Source organism: Pleurodeles waltl, chromosome 4_1, assembly GCF_031143425.1.
Source record: "Pleurodeles waltl isolate 20211129_DDA chromosome 4_1, aPleWal1.hap1.20221129, whole genome shotgun sequence".
Classification (NCBI taxonomy): domain Eukaryota; kingdom Metazoa; phylum Chordata; class Amphibia; order Caudata; family Salamandridae; genus Pleurodeles; species Pleurodeles waltl.
The window spans coordinates 987,448,857-987,473,697 of record NC_090442.1 but is presented as its reverse complement, the minus strand read 5'-3'; the positions used below and the strand labels follow the sequence as shown (position 1 = coordinate 987,473,697).

The 24,841-nt window shown below is 48.4% G+C and overlaps 1 protein-coding gene across 3 annotated transcripts in view; it reads right to left on the bottom strand.

Moving 5' to 3' along the window:
- LRRK2 (leucine rich repeat kinase 2) overlaps positions 1-24,841 on the bottom strand; it is a 1,446,345-nt gene that overhangs the window by 804,699 nt on the left and 616,805 nt on the right. The gene's annotated exons all lie outside the window — the stretch shown is intronic.

Here is a 24,841-nt window from a genome sequence, read left to right as displayed (position 1 = left end):
ATGCCAAAGTATCTTAGAGTGTACCCTCAGTGAGAGGATAGGAAATATACACAAGATATATATACACAATAGCAAAAATATGCAGTATAGTCTTAGAAAACAGTGCAAACAATGTATAGTTACAATAGGATGCAATGGGGAAACATAGGGATAGGGGCAACACAAACCATATACTCCAAAAGTGGAATGCGAACCACGAATGGACCCCAAACCTATGTGACCTTGTAGAGGGTCACTGGGACTATTAGAAAATAGTGAGAGTTAGAAAAATAACCCTCCCCAAGACCCTGAAAAGTGAGTGCAAAGTGCACTAAAGTTCCCCTAAGGACAAAATAGTCGTGTTAGAGGGAAAATGCAAGGAAAACACAAATCAGCAATGGAACAACGATGGATTCCTGACTGAGGGTACCTGTGGAACAAGGGGACCAAGTCCAAAAGTCACAAGCAGCTCGGAGATGGGCATATGCCCAAGAAATGCCAGCGGTTGGTGCAAAGAAGCTCTTACTAGGCTGAAGAACTGTGAATACTGCAGGAACGACAAGGGCTAGAGACTTCCCCTTTGGAGGATGGATCTCCCACGCCTTGGAGAGTCGTGCAGAAGTGTTTTCCCGCCGGATGGACGCCAACAAGCCTTGCTACACGCAAATCGTGCGTTTGGCGTTTTTGGACGCTGCCGGGGCCCAGGAGGGACCAGGAGGTCGCAAATTGGACCTGCAGAGAGAGGGGACGTCGAGCAAGACAAAGAGCCCTCACTGAAGCAGGTAGCACCCGGAGAAGTGCCAGAAACAGGCACTACGAGGATGCGTGAAACGGTGCTCGCCGAAGTTGCACAAAGGAGTCCCACGTCGCCGGAGACCAACTTAGAAAGTCGTGCAATGCAGGTTAGAGTGCCGTGGACCCAGGCTTGGCTGTGCATGAAGGATTTCCACCGGAAGTGCACAGGGGCCGGAGTAGCTTGCAAAGTCGCGGTTCCCAGCAATGCAGCCCAGCGAGGTGAGGCAAGGACTTACCTCCACCAAACTTGGGCTGAAGAGTCACTGGACTGTGGGGGTCACTTGGACGGTGTCGCTGGATTCGAGGGACCTCGCTCGTCGTGCTGAGAGGAGACCCAAGGGACCGGTAATGCAGCTTTTTGGTGCCTGCGGTTGCAGGGGGAAGATTCCGTCGACCCACGGGAGATTTCTTCGGAGCTTCTGGTGCAGAGAGGAGGCAGACTACCCCCACAGCATGCACAAGCAGGAAAACAGTCGAGAAGGCGGCAGGATCAGCGTTACAGAGTTGCAGTAGTCGTCTTTGCTACTATGTTGCAGGTTTGCAGGCTTCCAGCGCGGTCAGCGGTCGATTCCTTATCAGAAGGTGAAGAGGGAGATGCAGAGGAACTCGGCTGAGCTCATGCATTCGTTATCTAAAGTTTCCCCAGAGACGGAGACCCTAAATAGCCAGAAAAGAGGGTTTGGCTACCTAGGAAAGAGGAAAGGCTACTAACACCTGAAGGAGCCTATCACAAGGAGTCTCTGACGTCACCTGGTGGCACTGGCCACTCAGAGCAGTCCAGTGTGCCAGCAGCACCTCTGTTTCCAAGATGGCAGAGGTCTGGAGCACACTGGAGGAGCTCTGGACACCTCCCAGGGGAGGTGCAGGTCAGGGGAGTGGTCACTCCCCTTTCCTTTGTCCAGTTTCGCGCCAGAGCAGGGGCTAAGGGGTCCCTGAACCGGTGTAGACTGGCTTATGCAGAATTGGGCACATCTGTGCCCAACAAAGCATTTCCAGAGGCTGGGGGAGGCTACTCCTCCCCTGCCTTCACACCATTTTCCAAAGGGAGAGGGTGTCACACCCTCTCTCAGAGGAAGTTCTTTGTTCTGCCATCCTGGGCCAGGCCTGGCTGGACCCCAGGAGGGCAGCTGCCTGTCTGAGGGGTTGGCAGCAGCAGCAGCTGCAGAGAAACCCCAGGAAGGGCAGTCTGGCAGTACCAGGGTCTGTGCTACAGACCACTGGGATCATGGAATTGTACCAACAATGCCAGGATGGCATAGAGGGGGCAATTCCATGATCATAGACATGTTACATGGCCATATTCGGAGTTACCATGGTGAAGCTACATATAGGTAGTGACCTACATGTAGTGCACGCGTGTAATGGTGTCCCCGCATTCACAAAGTTCAGTGAATTGGCTCTGAACAATGTGGGGGCACCTTGGCTAGTGCCAGGGTGCCCTCACACTAAGTAACTTTGCACCTAACCTTTACCAGGTAAAGGTTAGACATATAGGTGACTTATAAGTTACTTAAGTGCAGTGTAAAATGGCTGTGAAATAACGTGGACGTTATTTCACTCAGGCTGCTGTGGCAGGCCTGTGTAAGATTTGTCAGAGCTCCCTATGGGTGGCAAAAGAAATGCTGCAGCCCATAGGGATCTCCTGGAACCCCAATACCTTGGGTACCTCAGTACCATATACTAGGGAATTATAAGGGTGTTCCAGTAAGCCAATGTAAATTGGTAAAAATGGTCACTAGCCTGTCAGTGACAATTTGGAAAGAAATGAGAGAGCATAACCACTGAGGTTCTGATTAGCAGAGCCTCAGTGAGACAGTTAGTCACTACACAGGTAACACATTCAGGCACACTTATGAGCACTGGGGCCCTGGGTTACCAGGGTCCCAGTGACACATACAACTAAAACAACATATATACAGTGAAAAATGGGGGTAACATGCCAGGCAAGATGGTACTTTCCTACACAACCCCCCCCCAAACGAAGGACAATAAGACTAGCCATTACCTGATGAGTCTTCATTGTCTAAGTGGAAATATCTGGAGAGTCCATCTGCATTGGAGTGGCTACTCCCAGGTCTATGTTCCACTGTATAGTCCATTCCCTGTAGGGATATGGACCACCTCAACAATTTAGGATTTTCACCTTTCATTTGTTTTAGCCAAAGTAGAGGTTTGTGGTCTGTCTGAACAATGAAGTGAGTGCCAAACAGGTATGGCCTCAACTTCTTCAGAGCCCAGACCACAGCAAAGGCCTCCCTCTCAATGGCAGACCAATGCTTTTCTCTAGGGGTCAACCTCCTACTAATAAAAGCAACAGGTTGATCCTGGCCCTCAGAATTAAGTTGTGATAGGACTGCCCCTACTCCTAATTCAGATGCATCAGTTTGGACATAGAATTTTTTAGAGTAACAAGGGCTTTTCAGGACAGGTGCAGAGCACATGGCCTGCTTTAGCTCCTCAAAAGCTTTCTGACAGCTTGCTGTCCATAATACCTTTTTAGGCATTTTCTTGGAAGTGAGGTCATTAAGAGGGGCTGCAATGGAGCCATAGTTCTTAATGAACCTCCTGTAATACCCAGAGAGGCCTACGAAGGCTCTCACCTGAGTCTGAGTGGTAGGGGGAACCCAATCAATAATAGTTTGGATTTTCCCCTGCAGTGGTGCAATCTGTTCCCCACCAACAAGGTGTCCCAGATAAACCACCTTACCCTGCCCTATCTGGCACTTTGAAGCCTTGATAGTGAGGCCAGCCTTTTGCAGGGCCTCCAAAACTTTCCATAGGTGGACCAGGTGATCATCCCAGCTGGAGCTAAAGACAGCTATATCGTCCAAATATGCTGCACTGAAAGCTTCCAGCCCTTGCAGGACTGTGTTCACCAACCTCTGAAAAGTGGCAGGTGCATTTTTCAAACCAAAAGGCATTACAGTAAACTGGTAATGTCCTCCAATGGTAGAAAATGCAGTCTTAGGTTTAGCATCTTCTGATAATTTGATCTGCCAATACCCTGCAGTCAAATCAAAAGTGCTTAGATACTTGGCAGATGCCAGTGTATCTATAAGCTCATCTGCCCTGGGTATAGGGTGAGCATCAGTTTTGGTTACCAAGTTGAGACCTCTATAGTCTACACAAAACCTCATTTCCTTCTTTCCATCTTTAGAATTGGGTTTTGGTACCAGTACCACAGGAGAAGCCCATGGACTGTCAGAGTGCTCAACCACTCCTAGTTCCAACATTTTCTGAACTTCTTGCTTTATGCAGTCCCTGACATGGTCAGGCTGCCTATAGATCTTACTTTTGACAGGTAAACTGTCTCCAGTATCTATAGTGTGCTCACACCAAGAAGTGGTGCCTGGCACAGTAGAGAAGAGTTCTGAAAATTGTCCTAGGAGATTTATGCAATTATCTTTCTGCTCAGCAGTAAGACAATCAGCCAAAACTACCCCTTCCACAAGAGCATCTTGTTCTGTGGAAGAGAAGAGATCAGGTAGAGGATCACTGTCTTCTTCCTGTCCCTCATCTGTTGCCATGAGCAGGGTGAGATCAGCCCTGTCATAGTAGGGTTTCAGGCGGTTGACATGGAGCACCCTAAGGGGACTCCTGGCAGTGCCTAAGTCAACCAAGTAGGTGACTTCACCCTTCTTTTCAACAATTGTGTGGGGTCCACTCCATTTATCTTGGAGTGCTCTTGGGGCCACAGGCTCCAAGACCCACACTTTCTGCCCTGGTTGGTACTGAACCAAAACAGCCTTCTGATCATGCCATTGCTTCTGGAGCTCTTGGCTGGCCTGAAGGTTTTTCCTGGCCTTTTTCATGTACTCAGCCATCCTTGATCTGAGGCCAAGTACATAATCCACAATATCCTGTTTAGGAGCTTTTAAAGGTTGTTCCCAACCCTCCTTTACAAGTGTGAGTGGACCCCTAACAGGGTGTCCAAAAAGAAGTTCAAAGGGGCTGAAGCCCACTCCTTTCTGGGGTACCTCCCTGTAGGCAAAAAGGAGGCATGGTAGAAGGATATCCCATCTCCTGCGGAGTTTTTCAGGGAGTCCCATAATCATGCCTTTGAGAGTTTTATTAAATCTCTCCACCAGTCCATTTGTTTGTGGATGATAGGGTGTTGTGAACTTGTAAGTTACACCACACTCCTTCCACATGGCCTTTAAGTATGCAGACATGAAATTGCTTCCCCTGTCTGATACTACTTCCTTTGGGAAGCCCACCCTGGAAAATATTCCCAGGAGGGCCTTTGCCACTGCAGGAGCTGTAGTGGTCCTTAAAGGAATAGCTTCAGGATATCTTGTGGCATGGTCCACTACCACTAAGATAAACCTATTGCCTGAAGCAGTAGGAGGGTCAAGGGGGCCAACTATGTCAACCCCTACCCTTTCAAAGGGAACCCCAACCACAGGCAGTGGGATAAGGGGTGCCTTTGGGGTGCCACCTGTCTTGCCACTGGCTTGACAGGTTTCACAGGACTTGCAAAATTCTTTGGTGTCCTCAGACATCCTAGGCCAATGAAACAGGGGAACAAGCCTGTCCCAAGTTTTCATTTGTCCTAGATGCCCAGCTAAGGGAATGTCATGTGCCAGTGTTAGGAGGAACTTTCTGTACTCCTGAGGAATCACTAATCTCCTGGCAGCTCCAGGTTTAGGATCCCTATGCTCAGTGTACAAGATGTTGTCCTCCCAGTAAACTCTGTGAGAGTCACTGACATCCCCATTAGCCTGTTTGACAGCTTGCTGTCTGAGACCCTCTAATGTGGGACAGGTTTGCTGTGCCACACTCAGCTCCTCTCTGGCAGGCCCCCCTTCACCCAAAAGCTCAGCAGTGTCTGCTTCCAGCTCCTCTGGTGTAGGTTCTGCACAGGGAGGGAATTCTTCTTCCTCAGAAGTAGAATCCACTGTAGAGGGAGGGATAGTAGGAAGTGGTTTGCTTCTACTAGCCCTAGCTTTAGGGAGCACTTGGTCCATTGTTCCAGGATCCAAGCTTCCCTGTCCTTTTTGCTTTTTGGCCTGAGCCCTTGTCAAAGCAAAAATATGCCCTGGGATGCCCAGCATTGCTGCATGGGCCTCCAACTCCACATCTGACCAAGCTGATGTCTCCAAATCATTCCCTAATAGACAGTCTACAGGTAAATCTGAAGCTACCACAACTTTCTTTGGACCAGTTACCCCCCCCCCCAGTTGAGATTTACAACAGCCATGGGGTGGCTTTGTGTTATGTTGTGAGCATCGGTTACTTGGTACTGGTGTCCAAGTATGTGTTGTTCAGGGTGCACCAGTTTCTCAATCACCATTGTGACACTGGCACCTGTGTCCCTGTAGGCCTGGACCTCAACACCATTTATTAGGGTTAGTTGCTTGTACTTCTCCAAGTTATGGGGGCAAGCAACCAAAGTGGCTAAATCAATAGCCCCTTCAGAGACTAAAGTAGCCTCTGTGGTCTCCCTAATCAGACCAACCCCAACTAAATTACCAAAAGTGAGCCCAGCTACTCCCTTGGATTGGCTATTAGTAGGTTTGCTCCCACCACCACTGCTATTAGTAGGGACACTAGGTGTAGCAGTAGGGGTTGTAGTGGTAGGAGCTGTGGTGCCTTTCTTTGGACAACTGGGATCTGTTGTCCAATGGCCTTTTATTTTACATAAATAGCACCATGGTTTCTTTTCCTTGTTCTGATTAAAGGAGGATTTGGACCCACCACCCCCACCAGAGTGTTTTTGTGGGCCTGATGAAGACTCATTTTTAGATTTGTCCCCACCCTTGTCAGAAGACTTACCATCCTTCTTTTTGTTGCCATCTTTGTCACCCCCTGTATGAACTTTTCTGTTCACTCTTGTTCTGACCCATTTGTCTGCCTTCTTTCCCAATTCTTGGGGAGAGGTCAGATCAGAGTCCACCAAGTACTGGTGCAACAAATCAGACACACAATTATTAAGAATATGCTCTCTCAGGATCAAGTTATACAGGCTGTCATAATCAGTAACTTTACTGCCATGTAACCACCCCTCCAAGGCCTTCACTGCCTGGTCAATGAAATCAACCCAGTCTTGTGAAGACTCCTTTTTGGTATCTCTGAACTTTATCCTGTACTGTTCAGTGGTTAAGCCATAACCATCCAGGAGTGCATTCTTAAGAACGTGGAAATTATTAGCATCATTTTCTTTTACAGTAAGGAGCCTATCCCTACCTTTTCCAGTAAATGATAGCCATAGGATAGCAGCCCACTGCTTTTGAGGGACATCCTGTACAGCACAGGCCCTCTCAAGTGCAGCAAACCACTTGTTAATGTCATCCCCCTCCTTATAAGGGGGAACTATCTTGTGCAGATTCCTGGAATCATGCTCTTTTGCAGGATGACTATGGGGAATACTGCTGCTGCCACCATGGGTTTCTAAACCCAACTTCTGTCTTTCCCTCTCTACTTCTAAAGACTGTCTATCCAAATCCAGCTGTTGCTTCTTGAGCTTCAGTCTGGTTTGTTCCACTCTCAATCTATTGAGCTCCCTTTCTAACAATCTGTCATCAGGGTGGGTGGGAGGGACATTTCTAGATACAGAGGTATGATGGGAATGAACAGAAGGAGACCTGTCCCTTACAGAGGGCACCCTAACAGCTTGGCTACCAGTATAATGTGAGAGCACACCATTAGTATGGTGTGATTCAACCTCTGTACCAACTATGCTAGACTGTCTAGTAATGGGCAGGCTGAGAAGTTTCTTTCCTGAACCCTTTCCTGGGGGAGTCCCTGGATCAGATTGAGAACCATTAGCTACTTTTTCTACAGATTGTGCACTTATGGCCTTATCCTGTACTCTAAGCATATTAATTAACAGTTCTAAAGAAGGATTCTTCCCTACACTCAAACCTCTCTCTATGCAGAGACTCCTTGCTCCTTTCCAGCTAAGGTGATCATATGCAAGTTTGGACAGTTCAACAATTTTTCCTGTGCCAGACATTTTTTTGAGAGAGTTAAAGTGATAGAAAAAGAGAAAAAAGTTTTCAGAACTTTTTGGAAAGACAGAAAAAAACTTTTTAAACTGTTAAGAACTTTTTGAAACTTTAGAAGTACTTTTCAGCACTTAGAAAAGCGTGAAAAGAGGAAATGCAAAACTTTTTGGCTATGTGTATATACACTGACCTTGTTTTGTATATTTTTCTCTTATGAAAAGTACAATGACAAGAGTGGTAAGTAGTCTCAAGCACTTATCCCACCGCTGCACAACCAACGTAGGAGGCTGGACTGGCTTGTAGTGAGTACCAAGGGGTACTTGCACCTTGCACCAGGCCCAGTTATCCCTTATTAGTGTATAGGGTGTCTAGCAGCTCAGGCTGATAGATAATGGTAGCTTAGCAGAGCAGCTTAGGCTGAACTAGGAGACGTGTGAAGCTACTACAGTACCACTTAGTGTCATATGCACAATATCATAAGAAAACACAATACACAGTTATACTAAAAATAAAGGTACTTTATTTTTATGACAATATGCCAAAGTATCTTAGAGTGTACCCTCAGTGAGAGGATAGGAAATATACACAAGATATATATACACAATAGCAAAAATATGCAGTATAGTCTTAGAAAACAGTGCAAACAATGTATAGTTACAATAGGATGCAATGGGGAAACATAGGGATAGGGGCAACACAAACCATATACTCCAAAAGTGGAATGCGAACCACGAATGGACCCCAAACCTATGTGACCTTGTAGAGGGTCGCTGGGACTATTAGAAAATAGTGAGAGTTAGAAAAATAACCCTCCCCAAGACCCTGAAAAGTGAGTGCAAAGTGCACTAAAGTTCCCCTAAGGACAAAATAGTCGTGTTAGAGGGAAAATGCAAGGAAAACACAAATCAGCAATGCAACAACGATGGATTCCTGACTGAGGGTACCTGTGGAACAAGGGGACCAAGTCCAAAAGTCACAAGCAGCTCGGAGATGGGCATATGCCCAAGAAATGCCAGCGGTTGGTGCAAAGAAGCTCTTACTAGGCTGAAGAACTGTGAATACTGCAGGAACGACAAGGGCTAGAGACTTCCCCTTTGTAGGATGGATCCCCCACGCCTTGGAGAGTCGTGCAGAAGTGTTTTCCCGCCGGATGGACGCCAACAAGCCTTGCTACACGCAAATCGTGCGTTTGGCGTTTTTGGACGCTGCCGGGGCCCAGGAGGGACCAGGAGGTCGCAAATTGGACCTGCAGAGAGAGGGGATGTCGAGCAAGACAAAGAGCCCTCACTGAAGCAGGTAGCACCCGGAGAAGTGCCAGAAACAGGCACTACGAGGATGCGTGAAACGGTGCTCGCCGAAGTTGCACAAAGGAGTCCCACGTCGCCGGAGACCAACTTAGAAAGTCGTGCAATGCAGGTTAGAGTGCCGTGGACCCAGGCTTGGCTGTGCACGAAGGATTTCCGCCGGAAGTGCACAGGGGCCGGAGTAGCTTGCAAAGTCGCGGTTCCCAGCAATGCAGCCCAGCGAGGTGAGGCAAGGACTTACCTCCACCAAACTTGGGCTGAAGAGTCACTGGACTGTGGGGGTCACTTGGACGGTGTCGCTGGATTCGAGGGACCTCGCTCGTCGTGCTGAGAGGAGACCCAAGGGACCGGTAATGCAGCTTTTTGGTGCCTGCGGTTGCAGGGGGAAGATTCCGTCGACCCACTGGAGATTTCTTCGGAGCTTCTGGTGCAGAGAGGAGGCAGACTACCCCCACAGCATGCACAAGCAGGAAAACAGTCGAGAAGGTGGCAGGATCAGCGTTACAGAGTTGCAGTAGTCGTCTTTGCTACTATGTTGCAGGTTTGCAGGCTTCCAGCGCGGTCAGCGGTCGATTCCTTATCAGAAGGTGAAGAGGGAGATGCAGAGGAACTCGGCTGAGCTCATGCATTCGTTATCTAAAGTTTCCCCAGAGACAGAGACCCTAAATAGCCAGAAAAGAGGGTTTGGCTACCTAGGAAAGAGGAAAGGCTACTAACACCTGAAGGAGCCTATCACAAGGAGTCTCTGACGTCACCTGGTGGCACTGGCCAATCAGAGCAGTCCAGTGTGCCAGCAGCACCTCTGTTTCCAAGATGGCAGAGGTCTGGAGCACACTGGAGGAGCTCTGGACACCTCCCAGGGGAGGTGCAGGTCAGGGGAGTGGTCACTCCCCTTTCCTTTGTCCAGTTTCGCGCCAGAGCAGGGGCTAAGGGGTCCCTGAACCGGTGTAGACTGGCTTATGCAGAATTGGGCACATCTGTGCCCAACAAAGCATTTCCAGAGGCTGGGGGAGGCTACTCCTCCCCTGCCTTCACACCATTTTCCAAAGGGAGAGGGTGTCACACCCTCTCTCAGAGGAAGTTCTTTGTTCTGCCATCCTGGGCCAGGCCTGGCTGGACCCCAGGAGGGCAGCTGCCTGTCTGAGGGGTTGGCAGCAGCTGCAGCTGCAGAGAAACCCCAGGAAGGGCAGTCTGGCAGTACCAGGGTCTGTGCTACAGACCACTGGGATCATGGAATTGTACCAACAATGCCAGGATGGCATAGAGGGGGCAATTCCATGATCATAGACATGTTACATGGCCATATTCGGAGTTACCATGGTGAAGCTACATATAGGTAGTGACCTATATGTAGTGCACGCGTGTAATGGTGTCCCCGCACTCACAAAGTTCAGTGAATTGGCTCTGAACAATGTGGGGGCACCTTGGCTAGTGCCAGGGTGCCCTCACACTAAGTAACTTTGCACCTAACCTTTACCAGGTAAAGGTTAGACATATAGGTGACTTATAAGTTACTTAAGTGCAGTGTAAAATGGCTGTGAAATAACGTGGACGTTATTTCACTCAGGCTGCTGTGGCAGGCCTGTGTAAGATTTGTCAGAGCTCCCTATGGGTGGCAAAAGAAATGCTGCAGCCCATAGGGATCTCCTGGAACCCCAATACCCTGGGTACCTCAGTACCATATACTAGGTAATTATAATGGTGTTCCAGTAAGCCAATGTAAATTGGTAAAAATGGTCACTAGCCTGTCAGTGACAATTTGGAAAGAAATGAGAGAGCATAACCACTGAGGTTCTGATTAGCAGAGCCTCAGTGAGACAGTTAGTCACTACACAGGTAACACATTCAGGCACACTTATGAGCACTGGGGCCCTGGGTTACCAGGGTCCCAGTGACACATACAACTAAAACAACATATATACAGTGAAAAATGGGGGTAACATGCCAGGCAAGATGGTACTTTCCTACAGCGGGATGCAGCTCCCTCCTGCTCCGGTGCCACTGCTCCACCGCCTGATGATGCTAATGCACACAAGAACAGGAAGACCACAAAAAGGGGGGGGGGGAACGACAGAAGAAAGACATGTTAAGTGCATGCATTACCGCTATCGTTGGCGGACACGACAGACACAGAAGCCCCCTGCACTACGCCGCGCACTTGGGGTCCACTGTTCAATCCCTGGGACATGGTATACAAGGCTATGGCCGACATCTGCACACATGGATGTCACAGGAGCCTGACTAGGTGTACTTGCACTGTACACAGGTGGGGTGGGGTGCCACGGGGTCTGCCAGAAGAAGGGGACTAAACTAGCACACTCGCCCTGGCCTAGGGAAACCCACAGCCCACCTACCCCACCCAGACACCTCCACTGCGTGCTGAATCAGCTGAATGAGAGTGTACGCACCCCCTTGTGGCTGCTGTGATGCCCTCAAGCACCCATCCAACTCCGGGAACGCCACCGCCAGGATCCTGAACATCAGGGGGGTCATGGTGCGATGGGCACCCCTCCCACGTTGGGAGGCCATCCCCAGCTGGGCCTCCGCCATCTTCTTGCTCCATCGGCGAATGTCCTCCCATCTCTTGCAGTGGGTGCTCCTTCTGTGATAGACCCCCAGGGTCCGGACGTCCTTGGCGATGGCACGCCAAATGCCCTTCCTCTGGTGGGTGCTGACCTACATGAATTGTACAGGGGAAAAATAAAAGTTATTACCAACTGCACCGTCACAGTCATTGGCCCCCCATCCCTACCCTTGCCATGTGGCACATGCACTCACCATCGTTACATGCACGCCTCAATCTCCCCCCCCCATCTTTCATCCACCCCACTCCACACAGGCATAGCCCATACAGCATGCTCCCAGTGTACTTACCTGTTTGTCTGGAGGACCGTAGAGTACCGTGTACTGGGGGAGGACCCCATCCACAAGTTTCTCCAACTCCTCCGATGTGAAGGCAGGGGCCCTTTCCCCAGAAGCACAAGCCATTGTCTCTCCCAGACTGAGGTCACAGCAGCACTTGCAGTGTAGGTCCTCTCCTGAAGATCAGGTATCGAGTGATTGAACAGATAGAAAATGGCGGTCACGTCCGCAGCGGGGCGTACCGTCACCGCCAGCGTACATCGTCATTGGCTCCTGGGACCCATATGGTCCAATATTAACCAATGCAGAATTCGACCACCTACTGCAACGGTGTACAACGCCAGCGCAGTTACCTCACATCCCATTGTCCCACTTTACAGGTCAGGCAGCCGCTGTTTCAGGGGCCCACATGGCTTAATATTTAACTGCGTCACACATACCTAGGCCTTGCCTCAACACTCCCACATGCTTATTTTGGATTATGAATCGTGTACTGTGTAATCTGTGGCTACGTACCTCAGAGTTGGTTGACTCTGTGCTCGCTGTTGTCCTTCATAGGCACCGTCTGCTGGGACATGTGAGGAGATGGCGGCATCCTCCGGTGTACAGACCCCTGGTGGACCTGTCGACAATGGAGGAAAGACATCTGATCATCACCTACAGGCTTGATCGTGCCACAATCCTGGAACTGTGTGCCCAGTTGGAGCCAGACCTGATGTCAGCTATCCGCCATCCCACAGGAATCCCCCCTCTAGTGCAGGTGCTGTCAGTACTCCATGTCCTTGCAAGTGGGTCATTTCAAACAACAGTGGCCATAGCATCAGGGTTGTCCCAGCCTATGTTTTCCAACGTGTTGTCCAGAGTGTTGTCTGCCCTGCTGAAACGCATGCAGAGCTACATCGTTTTCCCTCAGGTGGAGGATTTGCCTACAGTGAAAGGTGATTTCTATGCCCTGGGACATATCCCCAACATCATAGGTGCCATTGATGGGACACATGTGGCCTTGGTACCCCCCGCAGGAGTGAACAGGTGTACAGAAACCGGAAGAGTTATAATTCGATGAATGTGCAGATGGTGTGTTTGGCCGACCAGTACATCTCCCATGTGAATGCCAAATTCCCTGGCTCAGTGCATGATGCTTACATTTTGAGGAATAGCAGCATCCCTTATGTGATGGGGCAACACCAGAGGCACCGTGTGTGGCTATTAGGTGAGCACCTGGAAGCAAGTCAGTGGGAATGGTTGTCTGGGTCTGGGGATATCCCTACAGGTTAGTGTGTGACTAACAGTTGTCCCTCGCCATTTGCAGGTGACTCTGGTTACCCCAACCTGTCATGGCTACTGACCCCAGTGAGGAATCCCAGGACAAAGGCAGAGAAACGCTACAATGAGGCCCATGGGCGAACTCGGAGGATTATAAAGCGGACCTTCGGCCTCTTGAAGGCCAGATTCAGGTGCCTCCATATGACAGGTGGATCCCTATTCTACTCACCAAAGAAGGTGTGCCAGATCATCGTGGCCTGCTGTATGCTTCACAACTTAGCTTCGCGATGACAGGTGTCTTTTCTGCAGGAGGATGGTCCAGATGGAGGTGTTGTGGCAGCTGTGGAGCCTGTGGACAGTGAAGACGAGGAAGCAGAAGAAGAGGACATCGACAACCGGAACTCTGTGATCCTGCAATACTTCCAGTGAGAGACAGGTAAGAATACAAACCTGACTACTACATGTACTTTAACACTACTACCTCTCTACTGTCTGTCATTTTCACCCAGTGTATGGTCACTGAGTTTTCATGTTCCCTTACGATTTCACAGATGTGGGTCCCACTGCGTGACATCTGCTTTGTTTCCTCATGGACTAGAGCTGTGTTACATAGGTATGTTGACATTACAATTGAAAGAGCATTTTGTCACTGTAATTGCTAATGCACTATTTGAAAATCACAGACAGACTCCAGATTGTTTTGTGCTTTAAGGGTGTTTATTTAAGTGATCAATATTGGAGGGTGCTGTAAAATGGTGAGGGGTGATGGTGGAGGAATGTCCATGGCAGAGTCAAGTCTATTAGTCTCACAGGTGCATTGCCCAAATGGGCATAGGAAGTGGAGCTGGGGCAGTTTGAGGATGGACAGGGTGACAAGGTGGGAAAGAAGGATGACAATCGGGGCGGTCTCATTTCTTGGCGGGGGTCTTGTCATCGTTCTCTATCTTTGTCCTGGATCTCAGGGACTGTTTGCGGGCTGGTTCTCCCTCTGCAGGGGGTGGGGTGCTGGTGTGGTAGTCCTGTGGCGGTGCCTCTTGTCTACTAGTGCTGGCGGAGGTGGTGGGCAGTTCATCGTCCAGGCTAGTGTCAGGGGCCCCTTGTTGTGCCACAGTGTCCCTTCTGGTGTTGAGGACTTCCTTCAGCACCCCTATGATGGTGCCCAGGGTGGAACTGATGGATCGGAGTTCCTCCCTGAAGCCCAAATACTGTTCCTCCTGCAGCCGCTGGGTCTCCTGAAACTTGGCCAGTACCGTTGCCATCATCTCCTGGGAATGGTGGTAGGCTCCCATGATGTTGGAGAGGGCCTCGTGGAGAGTGGGTTCCCTGGGCCTGCCCTCCCCCTGTCGCACAGCAGCCCTCCCAGTTCACCTGTGTACCTGGGCCTCTGTCCCCTGGACTGTGTGCCCACTGCCACTGCCCCCAGGTCCCTGTTGTTGTTGGGGTGGTGGGTTAGTCTGGGTTCCCTGTAGTGGTGGACACACTGCTGCTTGATGTGTCCTGGGGACAGAGGTATGGGCCCACTGGGTGGGTGCTGTGCTGGTGTTTCCAGAGGGGGGAAGCTCTGTGGTGGCCTGTGACGGTGTCAGGGAAACCGACTGTCCCGAGGTCCCAGATAGGCCGGGCTGGTCATCTAGATCCAGTTGGACAGAGCTGCTGTCATCACTGTGGGCCTCTTGGTGGTGTGGACATGTGTGGACCCTCCTGTCCGGTGACGTTGGGTAGGGGTCCTGCAGGGGGATAAAAGGATGTTTATTGCATCTGTTCGTGCCATGGTGTGCAATGGGTGGGTGACCGTGTACTCCAGTGCTTGCATTCCTGTGTGGGACCTTGTGTGATGGTGGTTTCGGGTGGGTATGGGTATGTGCAGTGGCCATGCTTTGGTGATGGGTGTCCATGCTTTGTTGTTGTATGCAGGGCTTGGTGTTGGGATGTGTGGTTTGTGATATTGGGACATTTGTGAGGAGTTGGAGTGATGGGGGTGAGGGCGAGGGTTGGGGTATATGATGGCATGCAGGTAGGGTGGGGGATGTAATAGTTAAGATTTGACTTACCAGAGTCCATTCCTCCATCTACTCCTGCGAGGCCCTCAGGATGCAGAATCGCCAAGACTTGCTCCTCCCATGTTTTAGCTGTGGAGGAGGAGGCGGAGGCCCGCCACCAGTCTGCTGAACCGCAAGGTGGTGTCTTGAGACCACAGAACGCACCTTCCCCCGTAGATCGTTCCACCTCTTCCTGATGTCATCCCTATTTCTTGGGTGCTGTCCCACTGCGTTAACCCTGTACTCTATTTTTCGCCATAGCTCCATCTTCCTAGCTATGGAGGTGTGCTGCACCTGTGATCTGAATAGCTGTGGCTCTACCCGGACGTTTCCCTCCACCATGACCCTGAGCTCCTCCTCAGAGAACCTGGGGTGTCTTTGCTGTGCCATGGGGTGGTGTGGGTGATGTGTGGGGTGGTGTGTGTAGTGATAAGTGGGGTGATATTTAGTGGTGTGTTGTGTGAGGTATGTGGAAGTTATGTGGGTGATGGTATTGTGTGCCTGTGGATGCTTGGTAGTAGTTTGTAGTGTCTCTCTCTGGCCTTCTTTCTGTATTTTGGTCGTAGGGGTTTGTGGGTGATGTGGGTGTGTGTTTTATATTGTATTGGGTGTGTGGGAGTGGTGTGTGTATGTGTATCAGGTGTGTGTATTTGGAATTGTCCAATGTGGCAGTGTTTTATAAATGTGTGTGTATTTTGTACCGCCAATGGAATACCGCGGTTGAAAAGACCGCCGTGTGGATTCGTGGGTCATGATAGTGTTGAAGTATATCTGTTGGCGTGACGGTGGAGGTTTTGTTTTCGCCAGTTTTTGACTGACCTTTGGTGTGGCGGACTTGTGTGGGTGTCTGAATTTTGAAGGATTCCAAGCTGTGGGTCGTAATAGCTGTGGCGGAATTCCACGGCCTCAGCGGTGTGTTGGCGGTCTTCTGCATGGCAGTAAGCGCCTTTTACCGCCATTGTTGTAATGAGGGGCTGAGTGTTCTACCCCTTGATGGAAGACATTCTGCACCCATTCAGGTGTAACTACAATTCACAGTCTGCTAAATTTCAGTGGACTAGTTCGTCCATCCCTGGTGTTTAAGAAACACACAAGGTGGTTTACCACCAGAGAAATCCCTGGCAATCCAGCCACATCTAAACAAGTAGACCTTCCGGCACAGTATCCAAGACCTCAGCTCCCCTTTCTTTTTGCAGTACCACACGGCAATGGCGCTGTCCTGTCCATGAGCATGTGTTCCTCTGATAGTAGGCAGGAAGGCCCTTATTGCCAAGTGAATCACCCTTAACTCCAACAAACTGATGTGTAGTCTGCAGGAGACCAGAGGGCTCAGATCTATACCTCGCAAAACATGGCCACCTCAATCCCTGTGTGATGCTTCCATTAACATGGTAAAATCTAGATTGGTTAAGAAGAGTGGCCTGTCACTGACCCAATCTCAGTCCAGCAGCCATCACTGCAGATCATTTGCAGTATCCTCCGAAATATGGATCCAATCCAACAGATTTCCCCTGTGCTTGCTCATTGGGACTTATGGTGCCAATGCAGAGCCTGTATATGCTATCTGGCATGTTTCACCATCAAGATGCTAGAGATCAACAATCCCAGCAGCCTCAAAGTTATTAACACAGAGATCCATGACAGAGGCTGAAATATAGTGATCATAGCCCAATATTCTAGGCTTTCAGCTCCAGGGAAAGGCACACAACCATACCGTATCCAGAACTGCTCAGGTGGATGGATGGGAGTGTTTGTGAAGGAGTCCGGTGTATCGTCAGCTTGTGGATAGTGAACCCCAATGATATCAGGAAGTTCATCATTACCTGGAGGTGGTTGATAATCCTTAGAATGAGCTCACCTTCAACAGCCAGTTGTCAAGGTAGGGGATAACTGGTACCCCCAGCCATTGAAGATGTGCTGCAACCACTGCATCCCTTCGTGAACCAAGGGGGACTAATGAGGTCAAAAGGGACCCATGCAAGCTGAAAATGCTCCTGGCCCACTGTGAACCTCAGGTAGAGCCTTAAACCTAAAGGACAGGTATATGGAAATAACTCCACCAACCCAGTCTCTGGGGGTTATGGAAGACAGGATCTAGGCTAGCGTGAGCACCTTGAATTTGTTTTTCCACAGGAAAGCACTGAGAGAGCAGATATCTCAAATAGGACAAAGGCCTACATCCTAAGTCAGCACCAGGAATTAGCAGAAGTAACACCCATTTCATACTTCCAATGCCAGAAATCCTCTCTATGGCCCATTTGGCCAAAAATGACTGCAATTCCTGCTGCAAGATGGACAGGCAGTCCTCCATCAGCCACCCTGATGGTGGTAGAAAGTGCAGCAGGTGGAAAGAAATGGGCGGACTTACTTGTCTAAAGGGATGGCTTACACCCTTGCAGGAAATATCAGATCCAGCCTCCAACATGATTATGGTGTGCCAAAAAGGACATGCTAAAGTGGTATTGTTGCTTTGGACTTAGAAGGAAAAGAGGACTGAGTAGCTCATTGTCCCAGTGGTCCCAGGCATTGCCTTTGTGAGCCGCATGGCTGAAAGGCCTGCTGAACAAATGGAGGAACCAAGCATTGAAAAAACTGAAAACCCCTTCCAAAGCCAAGGAGGGGGTGACATTCTAAGCAGTCATTCATGGCCAAAGCAGACCGAAGTATAAATGTTGCTGCGTCACAGCCATCCTGGACAGCAAGTCACCTATCTGTTAACTGGTGGTCCTGAACATGGTTTCGGCCTTTTGGGTATCCATCAGAGCCTCACTGAAGGGCAATAGAAGTTCTGTAGGCACTTGATCAGGCTTGAGAACGTCTGCCAAAATATTAATCTTCAGCTCCATGGTAGGAAATTGTGGAACAATAAGTCTGTGACCTTTGCATAATGACAGCGAAGGAGGCCCTTTCCTCAGGGGCATGACAGGAGGCAAAACAAGGCCAGTATCTGGAGAAGTATCCAGACCATCTTGAAGTTCTACACACCGATTTTCCTCATCATGGTAGGGGACAAAATCAGCTCCTCCATCAAATTGTCATTGTCTAAATCAGTGCCAAGAAGACTGTGCAAAGTCTGGGCCCTATCACGTGGTAACAGCAAAGTATCAGTAAGACTGCCCGCCGGCTGTGATCTGGTGGGGACTTCCACAGCCTCAGTCGAGGTGATTTATTTTCAGTGTTGGAAGGCACAATAGGCTTAGGGTAGTTGCAGAAACTCTTCTTGTCTTTTGTAGTCCTCAAAAGAGCTGGTCCACCTGGTTCCCTGTGCCAGTTATACTCTGGATCTTTGTTTCTAGGAGCAGAAAATGGTCCCTGGTCTGGAACTGGTCCTCAGGGGCTGTAACATGGCCAGCCTCACTAGCCTTTTGGGAGACCCGCTGGTCCTGGGGTCAACTAGGCAGAATCCTTTAACCTGAGCAGGGGTCAAAGGTTTCTGCCTTCCAGTTCTCCATGGTGATCCCAGGATCCAGCAGCGAAGTGTAGAAAAATACACAGGCAAGAGAGAGCCTCCACCTTGTACATGAGTACTTAAAGGGGAGTGGAGGATTTCAGAAGTCAGGCACCCCTGGCCAATCCTAGGGTGCCACATCACGTCTCCACCGGCCAGTGCTTAGTTTGTAAAAAATGAATCAATAAGTGCTGCTGCCCTCGTCAGGAGGAGACTGCAGCTTGCACCACCGATTGCCTCTGCCAGTGATGACAATAACAGCACCCACCCAACTACTGACCATCACTCTATAAACCGTGTGACAATTCATACTACTCCAGGCCCCCAAAGCTATAAGAATGGCTTTGGCAGCAGGTATTAGTCATTGTTAATGTATGTTAAATTAATAAGCAGCTGCTATTGTGCTCATCCCTAGATAGGCAGACACCACCACAACGTAGCAGACTGTAATAAGTGGCAGTAATTTCAATTAAGTGAGGGTGCCGAGCACCTGATATAACTTGCTCAAATCAAGCACTGCTCCACCCCTGTCCCAACCCTCCTCTACAGCATGCTTGGACGGTCCAAAATGGCGTCACCCAGGAGTCAATGGCCACATCAGCTCCTAGGGTCTCAGCTCTGCTCCTCCCTGACATCACTGTTAGGGACTTGCACACTAGAATTTCAAAGAGAGCCACCCTGTGAGATGGATTCAGTTGTCTGGGCACTCTCCTTTGTTCTGTGGGCTTGGGAAGGCCCATCCCTGGTGCAGTGTGACAGCTGAGTGATTGAGGAAGATAATTTCACCCCACCCCTTTCCTCCTCAGGAGCTGGGTGAAAGGCTGTTAAGTGTTCCTTTTGTGCAGGGAGGCGTTGCTGTTGGAGAGAAATGTAATTAACTTGCCCCTGCAGGGTGACAAAAGGCCTGAGCTCTGATTCTGAGCTGAACCAGGAAAATCACAACAGTGAGGTCCTTTTTTCATGAGTCCACAGGAAGTTAATAAGTGGGTGAACGCAGTATTCGCGCCACGCCACAGAGACCCAGTAATGTTCCAGATACCAGGAGACCTGAACTTCGTGGGGGATGCAGAACCAGAAAAAGTTGAGGAACGCCACTCCATCCTCTGTGTCAGCCGGTATAGTAATTGTGCAATCTGACGGTACTCTTGCCACCGAGATGGACGACATACATGGGCAGAGCATCTTTGGAGAATGGCAGAGCCATCCTGACTCAGATACGTAAACCACAGTGGATGCTATGGCATCTCTAAATGCGGAGTCACTGATACTGTTATTCTTGAAATGCTACAGGCCGCTTTGGTTGTATAGATGTTTGATGACAGCAATGCTGGTGTGGTGTTTTCTTATTTCTTAGTTTCTTTGTTGTCTCATGCGAAAGTTCAATTATTCTGATGATAAATGCTATGTATCCTACTCTGGTATGCCGGCTGGCTGGCCCCATAGCCCTACAGGGGTTCATGCAGAGTTGTGGCCACTGGAATCTTTGGCCTCGTGGTTCGGCTTGGTGATGACCTCGGACAAAGCGTAATGTTACACAGACTTATTTGTATAATTGGTTAACAGGAATTAATTTTTTCCTTAATCTATCTAGGTAATGGGGCGGGCTCATTGTCCTCTGCCCCTTTCTGGGGTGGGCTCACTACTGTGGGGTGTGGGGGAGTTGGGAAATGTTTTTCAGTTCATAGTTCACTGGTTGAAAGGGGATGTCTACTGCTTGTACTGGATTTGCAAATGTGTTTTTTTCAGTCACGACATATACAACGGCTTCCTTGGGTACACCTACTTAGTTACACACTATCAAAACACTGGATGACCCATAAGGGGTACTATCATCATTCTGCAAGTTACATAATTGTTTTTCACCCACAGGTTAAACCGCAGTTCAGGATGTCAATGGTCTCTGTAGGCCGAAGTGGAGCGAAACTGCACTCTAAGGCAGCTCTCTCCCTGTATAGAAGAGTGTCACTATAGACAAAACAGTAAATCAAACTGACTTTCCCGATTTGTGTACACTGACCATATAAGGCCTATTCTAGGTGAATATCCAACTCTGCAGAGTCCACATCGTGCCAGGCTACCTGTGCGCAGTTACCACGCTGTTCACAACAGTTGTCTACCCACATGCAGCATGCATACGGGTGCACACGTGTGCACACATGTTCATGTGTAACCAACTAAGCACCCCTTACTCTTGCTGCATCGCAGCACCTTACATTAAAAGGCGAACCGGCAGTAAACTCCTGTAGTCCGTTTCCCATGTGATTACCGTGGGTAAGGCACTGCTAGTGAGACTCACCCACAGTAAAACGTCCAAAACCAGGTGATCAATAAAGTAAAAAATCTGGTCATGATGAATGGGCAGAACCCAATTGCAACAGTGCTCTTTTAGGTCAATGTGGGCCCAGTTTGTTAACTCCTCTTGTGGTCTGCCCCTTGGACACTTACTTAACTGCTGGCAGGTTAAAGTCATTTACCCCCATATACCTAACCAGATGAACTGGATTCACTGCCCATGTCTCTGGGAACATAAAAACTGAATGACAAAATACCACCAACAGGAGAAACAATTTTTAAAGTACACAAGCAATATTCCATTTAAGTGATTTTAGAACAGCTAAAGAAGAAACATTTACCTCTTCAAACACCAGCTTGCCCTTTGCTTCCATAGGTATACTGGATTCACTAGAATGTGGCTCAGGCTTTAAGGCAATATTAGAAATATTATGTCCAAAACTTGGACCAGTGCAGCAGATGGACTCAAACTTAGGAACAGTTTCTTTCCCTAACAAGCTTTGATAGTATCAGGGATGCTGGGCTATTTCAGGGTAGGTATATGTTTTTGTCCAGTAGGGACTGCACTAGCCCGGCGACTTCCATGATGCTGTTTAGTCTAGCTTCAGAGTTCTAAACACAAGTTACTTACAAACCTGGACCTTTGCCACAAGAAAATTCTCATGGTCTTTGGCATGGCCTCTGCATTTCCTGCAGCCAATTGCGGATCAGGGTTTGGGTCCAAGCAGACAGTCGTGGTCTGGGAGCCAAAGGAGAAAGGGATATTTGTCTACCAGCACTTAGTTTTACCTTAATTCCTAAATCTTTTGGCCTATCCAGGAAGGACCATGCTATTCCACAGTGTATGCTTGGTTTCCTATTGGCCTCCTGTTGTCCCATTAGTATTTCCCTTAAATTCTAATGGATCACCCATGATCTGTTGTCATCCAGTCCCTCAAAATGTTTTAGGAGACATACTAAGTTTCCCTACTAAGGATGTCACACGGGCCCCTCAGATTCAGTTTGCATTTATCAGGGACTCGCCACAGTTCCCTATTGGCAGGTGGTTTTGCATAGCCTACTTCTTCAAGACATGCAAAGAACAAGATTTTAGCATGAGTGTTTAGCGATTAGACCACAGCACCGCACATAGATGCACAAGAGGGTCACGCATTGGCCTGTGTGTAGTCCTGCGGCTCACTCACTGGTGCACTCTCAAAGCTCAAATGTATTGGCTCAGAAGTTAGTGGCTTCTCTTCCTCTTTTTGAATGGTGCAACTCGTTTCATTTTTTTGCCTGCAAGGGACAAGATAGGAAATAAAGTTTTGCTTGACAACTGGCAATTGAGTTACAAGAATGCACTCCTCTGGGTTTTTTAGATTTGTTTTTAATTTACACAACTTTCTCATTTTCATCTTCCTATACATGATATAAAAGACATCATATTCTATTTTGGTGTCTATGTTGCCCTCTTCAACAGACTTATCGTTGTCGTTTGATGGGGGCTAATCTTCGCATATAGTGTCCAGGTTTTAGCAAAGATAATGCGCCTTGTTCTTTGTGCTTTTTCAAGCATCCATGCCACCCTCCACATTTTGCCTCGCACCCTCTTCTACCATATTTAGGATAGCTTTTCTTGCAACTGGTGAGCTGGTTTTGCCCAGGGATGGCTGGGGAGGTGGTATTTGAGTTGAATTGATTTTATACTTCCCACTGAGCTCATGCCTAGATCCTTGATTGATAAATGTTTTTCTGTACGTTTTGATTACTGGTCAGTTTTAGGAGTAAAATTCTTATATCTTCATTGACATTATCCAACCCTATTGAAACAATAAGGGTTTTTAGTAGATCAAGTAATGGTGACCTAGATCTTTGGCCAAGTTGCAAGGTGGCTTCCTTTTTGTTTAGAATAACCACTTTTGTTCAGGCTTCAAAGGTCTGTGCAACAGTCCTCTGTTCTAGAGCCAGAAGGGTGGATGAGATAGTGAGTTCTTGGGATCCCATACATGGCATTTAGGAGAAGATACACTAGTAGAGGGACCTCAATGACCTTGGTTCTCTCTGATTTGCTTCATTGATTCCACTACCGAAAGAAGGAACGCTATTGCTTCCATCTAGTATAGAGTTTGTTGACACAGGTCCTTAAAAGCTGCATGCAGGCTTTCACCTCGGTCCTTCTAGGGTTTCAAGTTTAGCCGATCCTTCTGTGTTTCCCTGAAGGTTACATTTCATCGCTCAAGGGAGGTATCTGAGAATTCCAACATAAGATAGGAGTTGAGTTTAATATCTTTGCCAACCCAGCTCTCGACACACCCATAGACAGAATAAGAACTGTTATCATGGTGAGGCCACTGCAGGTTTTAAGCAACCTGTATGGCTTTGGCTTTTGTTGAAGACATGTAGTACCCACACTGGACATTGGTGGGACTTGAATCAAAAATAGGAATGCACTGTTTTCTGGATTAGTATATTAGAGCCAGCCTTGCAATGACTGCAGCATGTCACATGAATCAGATCAGAAACCATAATAAGTGCAGCAGTTGGTATGTTGGAATCTGTGGATGAGGTAACAACTGACTTCAGAATCCAATTGTTAGGAAATATAGCAGTGTTGGTGGTATCAGAATTTCCAAACACATTTTTTAGGCCAATCGGCAGTCAATGTTCGATTAGTTTCATGGCTGCATTTATTAGTTTGGTGGCTGCCCTTCAACAAGTATGCATTCTTGTGCCTAAAAACTATGCAACAAACACTCACTCGTTTGTTATCGAGACAGTGTCTGCTTTTTCATTGAGAAGGCACTCTCGACTTGGCTTGCTGTCTGGTAAATAGTAAGGTTTTGATAAGAGTCCTCAAAAAAGCATATACGACAAAGGGCCATTTGTACAAGATGCATGGGGCACTGTAGCATGTAACAGGTGTGAAAATGCAGCCAAGATGTCTGAATGATTGGATGACAATTTGTCAAGTCAGGGCAGCAGGAAGCTCCCAATGTTATGGGGTACAGCCAAAAACTAAAAGGATTTGAGTGCAGTCAATATATTTCACCGATTGAAGAATGGAGGCTGAAGGTTCTCTGGCTCAAACTGCCAATAATCCAATTGTGAAGGTTATCAGCTGTTAGGAGGAAATTAGAGGGAAGATTTTTACCTTGGCAGAGGTAGGTAACAGGGTGAGCTCAGTTCCACTCAGGACAGACATATCAAATCAGTTCAGCAGCAATAATGACATACAGATATGCACCACGTATCTATCATTGTTCAAAATGCACCTGCTTCCGATGCTCACTCATGCCTATCTTGATGACCTTGAACATGGCTGTCTCAGCCATGGCAGTCACTCTCCTTTCTGCCTAGGGGTCTCTGTTTTTCAAATGGACCCATTTCAGGTATCTAGAGTTGTGGATGAGTAAGATGGCGGTTGATTTTAGGCACTGAAGTTTTCAAGAGAAGACATGTGGAGAAAAATGTCAGTCAATGAGATTTGGATCACAAAGTTGCCTAAACTTTCACGTAAATGACAGAGAAAAATCAAGCAGAGACAGTGGAGTTGCAATAAAGGCCAACTGTGACATTATCCCTCAACTTTATCACATCTTGGTCATTCACTGTTCCCTCGGGCCCTGACAGCAGCAATACCCTGAAGCCAACAGGAGGAGCAATGGAAAAATGAGAGAGGATCTCAAGTTTGAATAGAGAGTGCTGCACTGAAGCACTCTGGGCCTGCAGACCCCAAAACGTAATAAAGACAGTTTTCTGTCTCTGCACTATAAAGCCTCTCTGCAGCTCTATCATGCCCCTCTGTCTGTCCCAGGAAATCCCTCTTTTCACAACAAAAGTCTCCTTGGGGCCTTTCCTTATGGCTCTTAATTCAGGGATTGTAGCAGTACCAGTGGCATTCAGCAAATCAAGTTGCTGGAGCAAAGGCTTACA